The sequence below is a fragment of the Schistocerca cancellata genome, chromosome 1, assembly GCF_023864275.1.
Source record: "Schistocerca cancellata isolate TAMUIC-IGC-003103 chromosome 1, iqSchCanc2.1, whole genome shotgun sequence".
Taxonomy (NCBI): Eukaryota; Metazoa; Arthropoda; class Insecta; order Orthoptera; family Acrididae; genus Schistocerca; species Schistocerca cancellata.
In genome coordinates this window covers 238,064,061-238,079,775 of record NC_064626.1, presented here as the reverse complement: position 1 = coordinate 238,079,775, position 15,715 = coordinate 238,064,061, and positions in this window count along the sequence as shown.

The window sequence follows — 15,715 nt, the reverse complement described above, 5'->3', positions numbered from 1 at the left end:
TAAACCTAACTAACCTAAGGACATCACACACACCCATGCCCGAGGCAGGATTCGAACCTGCGACCGTAGCAGTCCCGCGGTTCCGGACTGCAGCGCCAGAACCGCTAGACCACCGCGTCTAAGCCAATGCAATCAGAAGATATGGTCATGTCTGTCACATATTTCAACACTCGCAAACTTACTCTTTAAAACATTTAGGGAGCTTTCGCTTGAAGTTGAATCATGAAATATGTCACGAAGAAAGATTTCACACTACAAGTTAAGGAAAAATGCTGAAAATTTTTAATTTTTAATTGCAAAATACGACAAAACATTTCTTTTCATTTGTTATCCGACTTCAGACATGAAATTAAAACATTCTCAAAAGTCTTTAAATCCTTAGGATCTGTATCTTGCCAGTATTAACGTCTATAACAGGTACAAATCTTCAATATCCTCGATTCCAAGAATGAAGATACTTTATATTATATAATTAAGTTTGTACGGAACTTACAGCGCGTGATTCCAACTCGCATCTGGCCACTATTTTTGTGTCATGCCACAGCTACACAACGACCCCACACTAAGCTACAAACAATAACAACAAAGTACCATCTGACCACGAGTCGCTAGGCAACTTGAAACCGACTATGGCGAAATAAAAGCTGTTGTTGCTGTTGTTGTTGTTGCGGTCTTCAGTCCTGAGACTGGTTTGATGCAGCTCTCCTTGCTACTCTATCCTGTGCAAGCTTCTTCATCTCCCAGTACCTACTGCAGCCTACATCCTTCTGAATGTGCTTAGTGTATTCATCTCTTGGTCTCCCTCTACGATTTTTACCCTCCACGCTGCCCTCCAATACCAAATTGGTGATCCCTCGATGTCTCAGAACATGTCCTACCAACCGATCCCTTCTTCTAGTCAAGTTGTGCCACAAGCTCCTCTTCTCCCCAATTCTATTCAATACCTCCTCATTAGTTATGTGATCTACCCATCTAATCTTCAGCATTCTTCTGTAGCACCACATTTCGAAAGCTTCTATTCTCTTCTTGTCTAAACTATTTATCGTCCACGTTTCACTTCCATAAATGGCTACACTCCATACAAATACTTTCAGAAACAACTTCCTGACATTAACTCTATACTCGATGTTAACAAATTTTTCTTCTTCAGAAACGCTTTCCTTGCCATCGCCAGTCTACATTGAACCATCACAAAAGGCGACTCGGTAGCAGTTATTTATGAAAAGTGCGATTCTCGATTAAGGGTCGGTCTCCTCACAACAGATCCGAAACGCGAACCTGACAGCACGTCGGACTATCACGGCGATAGCTGTCCAGCCTGCAAGCGGTCCATTAAAAGCGAAACTCGCGTTCTCACACCGCTGCAGATTAGTCCTCATTAGTCGGTGTGCGCGTTACGGATGGCGGCAGAGTCGCGCGAGTAGCCGGCATAACGGCGCGCGGCTGTTTGTTCGCCTCGGTAGCGTCGGCTGCGCAAACCTCTGCGCCGCAATTAACGGGCTCAAGTGGACAGCAGCCAGCAGCCGGGGTCCCGCGCCCGCCTGTTCACATACCGGGGAGACGCTAAGCGCAATGCATGCACCACGTCATGATCGCCCTCCTCGCCGGCTGTTAAGCAGCAGCAGTTAAGTACCAGTTGCTGCGGATGTACCGCATCAATACATCACAAGTTGTTTTGTGCGCTGAGCTAGCGGTGATCATCAGTCTTACTACTTTTTTTATGCCGCACTCCCTATTTTCCTATCTTGCGTTAATCTTTTCAGTTCCTTCTAACAACCGCGTAAACATCTTTTACTAACTGTCTTGGATATTCTAGTCTCTCACTATCCTCTTTACACTGAGGTGACAAAAGTCACGGGATATCTCCTAATATCGCGTCGGACCTCCTTTCGTCCGGTGTAATGCAGCAATTCGACGTGGCATGGACTCACCAAGTCGTTGGAAGACCACTGTAGAAAAACTGAGCCTTGTTCCCTCTATAGCCATCCGCAACTGCGAAACTGTAGCCGGTGAAGGATGTTGTGCACGCTCTCGATTATGTCCCATAAATGTTCGATGGGGACAACGGCGTTGCCGCAGTGGATACACCGGTTCCCGTGAGTTCGCCGAAGTTAAGCGCTGTTGGGCGTGGCCGGAACTTGGATGGGTGACCGTCCAGCCGCCATGCGCTGTTGCCATTTTTTCGGGGTGCACTCAGCCTCGTGATGCCAACTGAGGAGCTCCTCGACCGAATAGTAGCGGCTACGGTCAAGAATACCATCGTAACGACCGGGAGAACGGTATGGTGACCCCACGCCCCTCCTATCCGCATTCTTCTCTGAGGATGACATGGCGGTCAGATGGTCCCGGTAGGCCACTCGTGGCATGAAGACGGAGTGTGTGTGTGTTTAAATGTTCGATGGGATTCATGTCGAACGACCTGGATGGCCAAATCATTCACTTGATCTGTGTAGAATTTTCTTCAAACCAACCGCGAACAACTGTGGTCTGATGAGATGGTACAATGTCGTCCATAAAAATTCCATCGTTATTTTGCAGTATGAAGTCCATCAATGGCTGCAATTGGTCTCCAAGTATCTGAACCTAACCACTTCCGGTCAATGATCGCTTCAGTTGGACCAGAGAATCCATTTCATCCCACTTACAAAGCGCCCATTATGGAGCCACCATCAGCTTGCACGTTTAGTTGTTGACAACTTGGGTCCATGGCTTCGTGGCGTCTGAGCCACACTCGACCCCTACCATCAGCTCTTACCAACTAAAACTGTGACTCATCTAACCAGGCCACGGTTTTTCAGTCGTATGCGGTCCAATCGGTAAGGTCACGAGGCCAGGGGAGGCAATGCATACGACGTCATGCTGTTAATAAAGACAGGGGTCGTTCGTCTGCTGCCATTGCCCATTAACGCCAAATTTCGTTGCACTGTCGTACCGGATACATTCGTCGTACGCCCCCCCCCCCTTGATTTCTGCTATTATTTCACGCAGTGCTGCTTGTCTGTTAGCACTGAACTTCATGAAAACGCTGAAGCTATCGGTCGTTAAGTGAAGGCCGTCGGGTAGTGCGTTGTCAGTGGTGAGAGGTAGTGCCTGGAATTTGGTATTCTCGGCACACTATTGACAACATGGATCTCCAAATATTGAATTTCCTAACGATTTCCGGAATGTTCCATGCGTCTAGCTCCAACAACCATTCCGCGTTCAAAGTCTGTTAATTCTTGTCGTCCAGTGACAATCACGTCCGAAATGAATCACCTGAGTACAAATGACAGCTCCGCCCTTTATAGATATATACTATCGCCATCTGTATGTGTGTATATCGCTGCCGGCCGAGGTGGCCGAGCGGTTCTAGGCGCTACAGTCTGGAACCGCGCGAACGCTACGGTCGCAGGTTCGAATCCTGCCTCGGGCATGGCTGTGTTATGTCCATAGGTTAGTCAGGTTTAAGTAGTTCTAAGTTCTATGGGACTGATGACCTCAGAAGTTAAGTCCCATAGTGCTCAGAGCCATTTGAACCATTTTTATTTATTTAATTTTTTTTATCGCTATCCCATGACTTCTGTCACGTCAATTTACGCTGCTCTACCTAAGATATTAAGTCCCATAGTGACTAAGGGCACGCGCATCTCTAGCCCGGCTTCCACTAACGTCACAGCAATGACATGGACGGATCGACGGGTGCCGTCAGAGGATCATTTGGAAGATGGAATTGCACTTTGTGGTCTTCAGCGCTGGAAGCAGATACTGCCTGCAAGTAAGTGATGGTCGTTCGCGCGTATGACGCAGAAATGGTGAGCACTGTCTCGTAGAGTGCACTCGTTCGAGATAGACTGCCTCCATCCCAGGTCTTGTGGTCTGGGGTGCGAAAAGCTACAGCTCTCGTTCAGCTTTGGTGTCTCTGGAGGGGATGCTAACCAGCGCTCAGTACGTGCAAAATGTTGCCAGACCCATTCTTTTGCCGTTGTTGCAACAAGAAGGTGACGTCTTTTTCCAACAGGGTAGTGCTTGTCCACAGACTGCCCGTGGGCCTCAAAGTTCTCTGCAAGACGTGCAGCAATTTCCATGGCCAGCACGACCTCCCTACTCGTCTTCAATCGATAACGAAAAGTGTGTCATCCACATGAGTGCTAAAAGGAACTCGTTAAACTTTGCTTACACGATAAATCAGTCTAATCTAAAAGCCGTAAATTCAACTAAATACCTAGGTATTACAATAACGAACAACTTAAATTGGAAGGAACACATAGAAAATGTTGTGGAGAAGGCTAACCAAAGACTGCGTTTTATTGGCAGGACACGTAGAAAATGTAACAGACCTACTAAGGAGACTGCCTACATTACGCTTGTCCGTCCTCTTTTGGAATACTGCTGCGCGGTGTGGGATCCTTAACAGGTAGGACTGACGGAGTACATCGAGAAGTTCAAAGAAAGGGAGCACGTTTTGTATTATCGCGAAATATGGGAGAGAGTGCCACAGAAATGATGCAGGATTTGGGCTGGAAATCATTAAAAGAAAGGCGTTTTTCGTTGCGACGGAATCTTCTCACGAAATTCCAATCACCAAATTTCTCTTTCGAATGCGAAAATATTTCGTTGACACTGACCTACATAGGGAGAAACGATCACCATGATAAAATAAGGGAAATCAGATCTCGTACGGAAAGATATAGGCGTTCATTCTTTCCGCGCGCTATACGAGATTGGAATAATAGAGAATAGTGAAGGTGGTTCAATGAACCCTCTGCCAGACACTTAAATGTGATTTTCAGAGTATCCTTGTAGATGTAGATGTAGCACGTGAGGGCTACGATGGGAAGAGAGGTGACTGGTACGAATCGTCAACCAACTACTTTTACAGAAGTAGGTAAACAGGTCGGGCGGGTGTGGTAATGTATCACAGGACAGTATTTGTCATTTGTAAGATCGACTGAATACCAGAGTCAGCAACTGCATTGTGGGCTGTGGAGTCTACGCCGGGTCCTAATGGGTGTTTCAGCATCGGTCGATACCTAGTACCTCAGAACAGCCTGTGCTATTGACCTGTAAATGTAATCACTTCATGTACTCCGTACACAGTGTTGTAACAACGCATCTTAACCCTAGGATGCCTAAGGGGGGGGGGGGGGCGGGGGTTCGTTGAACCCACAATTTTTTTATGTCCCCTCCCTGCTTTTGCCCAAGTAACTTTCATACTACATATTCCCTTTGAGTTATTGTTTGTTAGCTATTTTATGAAACATTAGTGTCAATATATTTTATAGAAAATTCCTGCTTTGAAAGAAAAAATAAATAAACTTATTATGGGTCCAACAAACCCCCCCTTAGGCTTCCATGCTATAGAAAATTTCCCTTAGTAGGATTTCGTATTTCTCATCTCTACAACAATGCAAGTTAGTTTCTTGTTGGTTGGTATTCTTGATATTCACAACAATCGCCACACACCGTCAGGTGGCTTGCGGAGTATGGATGTAGCTGTAGATAAATCGGTTTACTTTCAGAGGAAGTGATTGTTGATGTCAGTCAGCTGTTATTTATCTTGTAAACTTGCAGTGAGTTAGTGCAGTTCCCAACAAGTAGGCCTCCAGTAACTTTGGTGTCCTACACAGCAAAAACGAAACGAAGTAAAAACTTACTGATGTTGTCAACAATGCACCAAGATAAAGGCACTGTTGGAGGAGAGAAGAATAAAACCGAGATAAATGCATATTATAATTTCGGTAAAGGTGGAATTGATACCATTGATCAAATGGCGCGTACGTGCACCTGCAAGAGGGGAAAAAAGAGATGGCCTCTATCTGTATTTTACTCTCTCATCGACATTTGTGCTATCAATGCAACCACCACATTCATCCAGCAACATCCAAGATGGAATGAAGAGAAACACAACAAACGGAAACTTTATCTTCTGCAAGCTGGGATGGAACTAGTGAAAATTGCAGGTAGAAGAAAGAAGTGCCAATGCAAGAGGGTTATGTAACCAAATTGTTCAATCAATGGAGGCTATTCTACAAAAGAAAATCAAAGAAGTGACAACAGAAGCACGTCAGCCTCCTGCAGGGAAAGGTCGGTGCCATATTTGTGTAAGAAAAGCTAAAACAAAGAAGCAGAAGTACAACAATCTAAGTAATCAAAAACAGTATAGTGGACAGTGTCATAAACATGTGTGTAGCACGCATTCAGAAAAAATTGAGAAGCGTGTCTCTTGCCTTGAAGTTGAGGACTCAGAGTAGTCTATTGTATATGAACACATCTGTATTTTGTATTGTAATATGTCAGTTTTTTTTCACTCAATCCAATATTTATAACAATTAACAGCATTTATAAACCGATGCCTTAGTTAAAATACATAAACCATTTTGAAAGTTGTAATTTTTCGTCAGTAAACTTATTTAATACCTGTGGGCTTGCCGAAAACCTCACCCCCCTTCCCTTAGGCATCCAAGTTGGAAAAAAAGGCTTGGGCGTCCTAGGGTTAAGTGATTTGGAAACCCCCGAAAGGGTGTACTAACGCTTCCCAGGCAGTGTATGTTTTGCTGATGGGTTTCATATCTGTTTCGTCTGGGCCGAACACCATTCGACCCACTTCGAGCGATAAAGATTCGCGGCAGAAGCTTAAATCAAAATCGTCACAATGCAGCAGCTAAGTTGGACTTTTCGGCAGTAGTTTAAACAAGAGAGATGTACAGTAAACGTAGCAGTAGCGGGACGGCGAAGTACTTCTGAAATTTCAGCCGCGGTGCCGCGCTAAGGCCTGGCGCGGCGCGCTGCAGAGTAAACAGCTAAATGAGAGCTTGCCCCCGCCATTTAGCCGTCGGCCCATCACCAGTGCCGGCTTAATAAATTTAATATGGCGAGGATTTCGCCGCTGCAGCGGGCGTCGCTTTAAGCGATACACGCGGACGAGGGTCCTTCCCCTGGGCTCCGCCGTGACGGCGCAGGCCCGCCAGGGTGGGTGCGGGCCTCGGCGGACGCAGATCGCGTGTCTCACGAGAGAGAAAAGCAAGCGCGAGCGTGCTCAATTTATGGCAGCATCCGGATCGTAACGCCGGCACTTTGTCGCGATGCGATGCTTTCCGTGGTTAGTGGCGCTTTGCTCGGTCCGCGCGTCCCTCATCGCGACGCCTTCGTACAAGTAATGGCCACCATCGGCTGCCGTAATATCACAACGAAATATGAGAAACGAAAAATCTCCGATTGCCTCGGCTCTCTCAGTAATCTAGCTCGTAGGGGAGTCCCACAGGGTTCAATTTTGGGTCGACTCTTAATTCTTATATATGTGAATGACATTCCACTTAACATTCAAAAATCAAAATTGACACTTTTTGCAGAAGATACGTCTTATAATAAAGTGTGTGTGTATGGTTTGCCGTTTTCGGGCGCTAAACAGCATGGTCATCAGCGCCCAAACGCATAGAAACAGGAACACATGCGGTGAAGGGACGAAGACGGACAGTGAACAAGGAGAACGGGTAAAAGACACAGACCTGAGGCAGTTCCAAATCCTCACATATATTTAGAGGCAAAACAAGAGGAGAAGAAACGCACTAAAAAAGGAAAGGAAACATAAGGAAAAGAGAACAGAAATCGTAGTGAAACAAGTAGGTAATCGTGACTGGCGGACCTCTTACCAAAAACCTGGGTGAGCCAGTCACCCAGCAGCATATTAAAATCCTCTCCCTAAAATCCGAGGCAACAAATTGGACAGGACACAAAACCGTAAGACCTTAACCACAGTCGTTGCGTCGTCTTGCAAAATAGAGGGCAAATCCGGTGGCAAGGAAACCACCGCCCTCTGGTCAGAGAATAAAGGACAGTCAAGTAAAATGTGGCGGACAGTAATCTGGACGCCACAAGCACTGCAGATTGGGGGGTCCTCCCACCGGAGTAAAAAACCATGCGTTAAGGGACTGTGCCCGATGTGGAGACGAGTGAGGAGAACCTCATCCCGCCTGCATCACTGGTAGGACGTACGCCATGGCCGCGTGGTGGCCTTGACCAAACGCAGCTTACTTTCACCGACTGCCAGCCACTCCTCTTCCCATTGACGCATAACACGAAAACGCAAAAGGGAGGTAACAGCATGGAAGGGGACGGCACATTCAACAACGTGAGGGAGGGAACATGCATCTTTGGCAGCCACATCCGCCAGTTCGTTTCCCCTAATACCCATGTGCCCTTGCACCCAGCAGAAAGAAACCTCCTTCCCCTGCCGTTGCAGGTGGAGTAGGGCATCATGGATGTTCTGGACGACCGTATCCGCTGGGTACAAGTGTTGCATGGTCTGAAGGGCACTCAGGGAGTCAGAACAGCTGAGAAACTTAAGACTGGGAACATCTTATAATAAATGCCATTAGACAGAAAGCAACAGAAGAGTTGGTAAACGGTATTTTACAAAAAAAAAAAAAAAAAAAAATTAAATGGTTCTCTGGAAATGGACTCTCCCTAAATGTTGAAAAACCACATTACATTCAGTTCTGTACAACACACAGTCATACGAACAATGGATGTAGCACAGGAGCAAAAGTCAGTAAGTAAGGTAGAATCCTCGAAGTTTCAGGGTTTACATTGCAATGAAAACTCGAACTGGAAGAAGCATATTACTGAGCTTCTTAAACACCTAATTTCCGCTACTTTTGCTCTTCGTATAGTTGCCAACCTTGGAAACAAACGTATCAACCACCCAACGTAAACAAATGTGACGTATTGCAAATGAGTAGGCCCAAAGACCGGTCACAGAATGAATACACGATCTCCGAACAACCGCTGGAAGCAGTCGCTTGCACTTCGTGGTTGCTGGACACTTAGGTCCCACTAAAGAATAGACAGTTTTGAGCGTTGGGACATGTGTCTCCCATATCTGTCTCTCTAGTGATACCATCTAGCGACAAGCTTTCGCAGCTTGCAGAAGAAAACTACAGACCATGGGTTGGATACATAGAAGGTTGTGATCGATTAAGTGGTGGCGGCGTGTCTTTATACCTAACACATTACAACTCTTTCACAAAAATCAAATCAAATTACCCTCTTTTCCGTTGCAAGAACTTATGAGGTGAATAACTGTGTTTCCTTACAATTACAGACATTGTTTACAAGTATTACTACAGTAGGCAGTATTCAGCTGGTTTGTATACTATTTTACTTAATGGGACGTATATGTTGCAGCAAATTACGTAGTTAAAAAAATGGCATGTGATACGTCAAACCCATCTTCTAATTTTGGGATGAAAATTTGCATGGGTTATTTGCGTTTCTCACCTTTTACCCAGACTGACACAGATTGTGATTCATTTATTTTACGATGATTCCTAGTCCTCGGAACCAACAGCATCGACGACAAGTAATATGATTTACCAATATCTCTATTGTAGATCTCTGCGATGTGAAATGTCCGATAAGCGATGACGTCACGGCTGTTAAAATTTTCTAGCCCTGCAAATTTATCGACTTCAGGTCCACGGACGAGGGCTACGGTTACCCACCCGTTACCTATTTTTGTTAGAGAAAGTGTAACACTGCTCAAAACAGAAAACAGTAGTCAACGGTTACTTTTCAAATATGTGTAAAATCAGTGTTAATCTCGAAAGAGTTAAATATCTGGGAATATAGGTACTGCGTGTTTTAAAGTGGAACTATTGTGTTCTGCCCATTCGTCTAATATCGGATGCCTAGGAAACCTGCTTTCTGATATCGCGAGACAACAATTCAAGCAAATCGAATTAACAGATTTTTATTACAGTAAGACAAATGACAATAAATAACTTTGATAAATGAGCAACGAAATGCTGCAAACAAAGGGCGACATGAAACATAAGCAATCTCTTCAGTATATACAATTAGACTTCAATTGGGCCGCGGACAGGCGGCGCAGCGCTTATGTCCTCTTCGTGTAGCTGGCGCTAGAGAGTGTAGTCCTAGAGAGGGGTCAATCAGCGTATTATTGGCTGACTTTTTCTCACCTCTTTGCTGTAACGTTCCTTGCCGAGGTGACGGCGCTTGACGTTACGCCGGAACATAAGTAATTGGAAGATACAAGAATACTCAAGCAGAGTGTTCCACCCACGAGCTTATAAAATCCCCGTTCGTCTCATACTTTTGGTCTTTGCTGTGGGACGCTTAGCAGATACGACTGAGAGACGAAATAAGATCCAAAGAAGAGCAGGGAGCTTCGTCACAGGATCGTTTTATTAGTGTCACGGAGATGCTAAACAACTGTAATGACAGACGCTGCAAGGGTGGCGTTGTGCATCGCGGTTCGATCTGCTGTTAAAATGTCGAGAGAGTACGTACCTCGGACAGTCAACTGATATGCAGGGTGTCCCAGGAGGAGTGACCAAAAAATCTGGGATATGACAGGAACGCACACTTGAAACATATGGACATATATCCTATACTGAATCATTTCCGAGGCGGAACACATACAATGTACATTTGTTTTTGTGCTAGCGGTGCGTACTTAAGTGTCTTATCTACCCTGCCTCTTCGACATCTTAATCTAGCGCAACCGCTATCTCGTTGCTTTCAGCCTCTGTGCTCGAGATGTCTTTCTGTAATTAAACTAGCCCGTTGAATGCGTAGTTGTCCATCGTGTGTTGTGAGTGAAGTAGTGCGAGACGCTGAGAGCGTATCACAGAGAATCATCGGTTAACTGTGTTCGTCCGCCGATACTTTGCAAAACGAATGTTGTAATGTTTACAAACTGTTGTACACGTGCACATGTGTAAACCTGACAAGGTACTGAATAATACAGAAAATAAGCAACAATGTATATCAAATGTGTTGTATTTCGGAAACTGTTCGGAATAGGGCACATGTGTATATGAAGATGTTTGATTAAACAGATGGTTCTTGTCGGAGCCCTGAATACTATCCATTTCTCCAGCGGCACCAAGTATTACTTCCTCACACACACATTTCTCGAAAAGACCGTGACGACAAGATTAGAGTGGTTATGCTAGAACGGAGGCTTATGTAACACCTCGGTTCAGTTTACAGTGATAAAAGCTATAGAAAGAATAATTTAAAATTAAGAATAGAATTTTTAGAGGGGAAAATAGTGTAGAATGAGAGTTCGGTAATTGCAGATCAAAATTATAGCATATCAGCAAGTAGTTTAACGTCTAAGTAGAGCAAAGCCACGGAAGCTACGTCATGGAGAAGGCAGTGACGTTAAACTCTTGTGATGAAAAACCTATAAAGAGGCCTGATCGTCATTATTGCCGCATTTTTTCCTTGACTGTTCGTTAAAGGGTGGGGAACCCGTGTCAGTCAGCGAGACAATAATTAGATTGGACTTTATCGTGTTAAGATTCACGATAAACTGTCAGAATATTACGGAGGTTAAAAGTGATGTAGTGTACGATCTCTGACTGTTGGTAGCAACGGAGTATTAAGGGGATTTTAGGACTTTAGTGCTAGATTGGAACTTTACGGACATATAGACGACAGAAACTCAAATTATCTGCTGATACGAGTGAATTCAGAGGTACCGGTATTCAGATATTAACGTGTGGACTTTTGAAAGTGTCGTGTGCCGTTAGTTGCCAAATCGGACGTAGAGCGCGTGCATATCGGCATTTGCGGACTATTTAGATTCCTCCAGGCTAGGAACCTTTTAAATAGACCATCATCCATCACCATCTTAATCCTTGAATATAGAGTGAAAGTGAAATACAAGAGTGTTGTACTTATTTCATTTACCTAGTACCAATCAGTAAAGGTTTTACGGAACCAAAGCTATTCAGCAGTAAGTCAGCACCATCTAGCGGAAAGCGTAGGCATTAACTAATACGCTAACTGAAGTGAACCTTTACGTGTTTTACGGACTGCTTAATATGAACTTTTGTGACTCTTTGACGTCCCCAAACCCTCCGAAAGATGCCGCTGGCTGTCTTAATCATAAAAGGGGAGAGTTTTAGCCGGGCAAATTACTAAATAAAAGCGATATTTACAAGACTCGCAGTACTAGCAAAACAAGGTCCGCACCTAATCGGAGAGTCGTCGCTGTCACGTGGGGAAGTAAAGCCGGAAAACCTTCCGACAATACGTATCTACGAGCAGACGTCGACGTGGAGTACCTAAAAAGGGAACCACAAGAGAGTTGGGGATGCTTCACTTACCGACAATCGTTCTGCCCGCGTGACATTCCCGAGTGAGGACAGTGGTACAGAAATGCCTTCCGCCACATACCGAAAGGTGACTCGCTGAGTACAGGTGTTGATGCAGATGTAGGTGACCAAATGCTGGTGGTCTGCTGCGTTCTGGTAAACTTGACTGACACCACCTCACACCGCCATTTCTACCAGTGGTTGTCAACCGTGGGTTGTTCGCCCACAAGTATCTTCCGAGGCCGACGCCCCCTCGCGCATCGCAGTTCTCGCGAGAGCAGCAGGAAGAACGGAAGGTCCTCCGCAGCCGCGCCTCAATTGTAGCGGAGCTTGCGTACACGCACAATGCGAGTGAGCTGTAGCAGGGCGGACAACGGCCGCCATCCGTCTCCGCGGCGCGTGCCTGCGCCGGTCATTCCACTGAGGGATGGGCCCAATCTCTGAGTAACGCCGCCATTAGCCGGCAGCACGCAGGCGCCCGCAATTAGAGGGCACCGGCCCTTCTCAGGGCGCAGTGTCACCTGCTGCTGCACGTTCTTGACCCTCAGCTGTCACTGCCAAACACTCGCAAACTTCTCACCACATCCCCTTTACATTCCCCACTATTATTTCTTCTCCACTCTCCTACGTAGCCGAAACGGCTATATTGAAGTGCCCGATACCCTAGTAACCTCTTGAATGTCCATCATCATGCGAGTGTTCCACAGCTGTCGCCGATCCTCGCTTACCAACTTCCACCTCCTATCGAGCTAATGCACTTCTTGCAGTCGTAGCGCGCTGAACAGCTTCATTCCATCTTCTAAGTAGTCGCCCGCAATTCGTTCCCTCCGAAGAAACCCATTTCCTCTCTCGTATCGCCCTTTACTTAAAGACGTTTCTTAAACGTCGTTTTGTGCGTGAAAACTCGAGTTACCAGGTGACAGTGAAGTGAAAAAAGTTGCCCTAACTATACCCATAAAAACAGTCCACTAAAGAAACATACCAAGGATGTACAACACAACGAAAACAGGACATGCAATCAGGCCATAAAAATGGATCAAAGCAGGCCAAACTGAACAGTCCCATTATTAGATTTAATGTAGTTTCGGAAACAAACTTGTACCATTGAAGATGACATATACTTCACGAAATGCATTTGGGTAGGTAATTTTTAAGCAGTACTTCCATTTCTGGATAACTACTGTACCATCTTCGCCGGTCATGGCTTGAACTGTGAAGTCTGATAATGTAGCTAACCTCACACTATGACACTGAAAGAGTTCTTAGACTCTGACCCAAGTGTGGTCATTCTGATGGGTTGGCCGGCTGGAGTGGCCGAGCGGTTCTAGGCGCTACAGTCTGGAACCGCGCGACCGCTACGGTCGCAGGTTCGAATCCTGCCTTGGACATGGATGTGTGTGATGTCCTTAGGTTAGTTAGGTTTAAGTAGTTCTAAGTTCTAGGGGACTGATGACCTCAGAAGTTAAGCCCCATAGTGCTCAGAGCCATTTGAACCATTCTGATGGGTTGTAATTACGAACGCATTTAAAAAGGGGAACACAGCCAAAACTGTAGAGTAATAGAAAATAAAAAAGGTTTTAATTCAACTAGTCAGAGTAAGTGGTGAAATGTTGTATTTCAGAAACCTACACTGGATTCTGTGATGCCTTCATCCCACACCAATTTCTCTGTCCGGCCAACAGTTGATTCACCGCTCACTGAAGTTCCGTCCAGTCATCCGACACACGAAACTTCCATGAATGTGCCGAAGATCGAATACATCTAAATATATGCTCAACAAGCCACTTTACAGTGCCTCGCGGAGGATGCTTGGTGCCAATATTGTCGATTTTCTGTCGTATTCTATTCGTGTATTGAGCGAGGGAAAAAGGGTTGCGACCCCTTCCAAAAACAACCACCTCTTCTTCCAATGTAAGCACCACTAGACACAATACTACACACAAAAAATAAACGAGTAGCAAACTAGATACAGTCACGATAAGAAAAACAAAACGATAGAAAAACACACAGCGATAGTTGGTAACACTATATGAAACAAAAACACAAAACCAACACACAGCAAAAGTGAAGTGATCAACTGAAATGTATTCGACATCGCCGAAAATAAAACATCCTGGTGTACGCATGCCAACCAAGTAAAATTTCAGTATGAAACATAAAACAACAAAATCGTAAGCAGAACCGACCAGCACTTTAAGCTTACGAGACTTGCGCTCCAAAAGTTGTTTCTCACCTAACAATAAGAGAACACCAACAAAAAACTAATACAGCAAAAAATCTGAAATCATTATATGAGGTAATTACTGTACATGTAAAATAAAAATGTATTACAGGGTACTGAATGTGCTTCGGAAATATAAAAAAGCCGAATGCGTATGGCACTTTGATTTAGTTGCACGAAAGGACTACATCTCCAAGAAAAATTCCTGTTTACACACCTCTACACGCACCGTCATATTATTATTATCATGATCCGAAACAGGGAATAGGATGTAGGCAACAGAACAGTCGTACAGTCATCCTCTAATACCGGTCTCTAATATTACCAAACAGAATTTCGCGACAGTTAAATCGCCTTTCATCCACAGATTCCCATTTAAGTTCCTTGAGCATCCGTGTTTCACTTCCGTGTGTTTTAAACCCTCCTATTCCGATCATAATTACTTGATCCATACAGGATGTCTCAGACGGAAAGGTCAATATTCAGGCATATGACGGAAACGACCATTCGAATCAAAAAGGTCTGCTAAAGATGGGGTCTAAATGCATAGCTTAAGAACTTGAGCAGTTCACTTTCGATTCTGTGAAACAAATCTCATCTAGTGCGAGCTCTTTGCTTTCCATATTTTGGGAGGAAGTAGTATGGGCCAAAATAAGAAAAAATTGTGAAGTCAACATGGGCTCTAAAATGCTGACCTTAAGCGCTCTGAGCAGTTGTTCAGTAGAAGAGATGTGTTTGTCAATAGCTCCTAAGTTATCGATTCCAGAACACATGTTTACTTGACTTTTTTGTTTTGGTACATGTTACCTACTCTCAAAATATGGAAAGTAAAGAACTTGCAGTAGAAGAGATTTGTTTCACAGTGTCGAAAGTGAATAAGTACTCGTAACTCTTAAGCTGTGAATTTTAGAGTCCATGTTTAGTAGACCTTTTTTATTCGAGTGGTCGTTTCTGTCATATCCCTGGATATTGACCTTCCTCCTGGGACACCTTATATAGTCATACCTACTTGTTAAGGACTCCAAACGCTGGAAAAATACTCTGGAATTGGTAGCATTTCCTTTATAGACGCACTGCATTTCCCTGTAAGCCTTCCAACTGATCTAGGTCTCCAGTATACCTTCCTTAGTGCTGAGTTTACGTGGTCGTCTCATTTCATATCGCCCCTAAATACGCATATAGACGATGTGACGTGCTCATCTTGTAATCAGACACCATTGGGTTCTTTCCGTTTGTTACTGAACGGAAATGATGATACAAAATGGTTCAAATGGCTATGAGCACTATGGGACTTAACATCTATGGTCATCAGTCCCCTAGAACTTAGAACTACTTAAACCTAACTAACCTAAGGGCATCACACAACACCCAGTCATCACGAGGCAGAGAA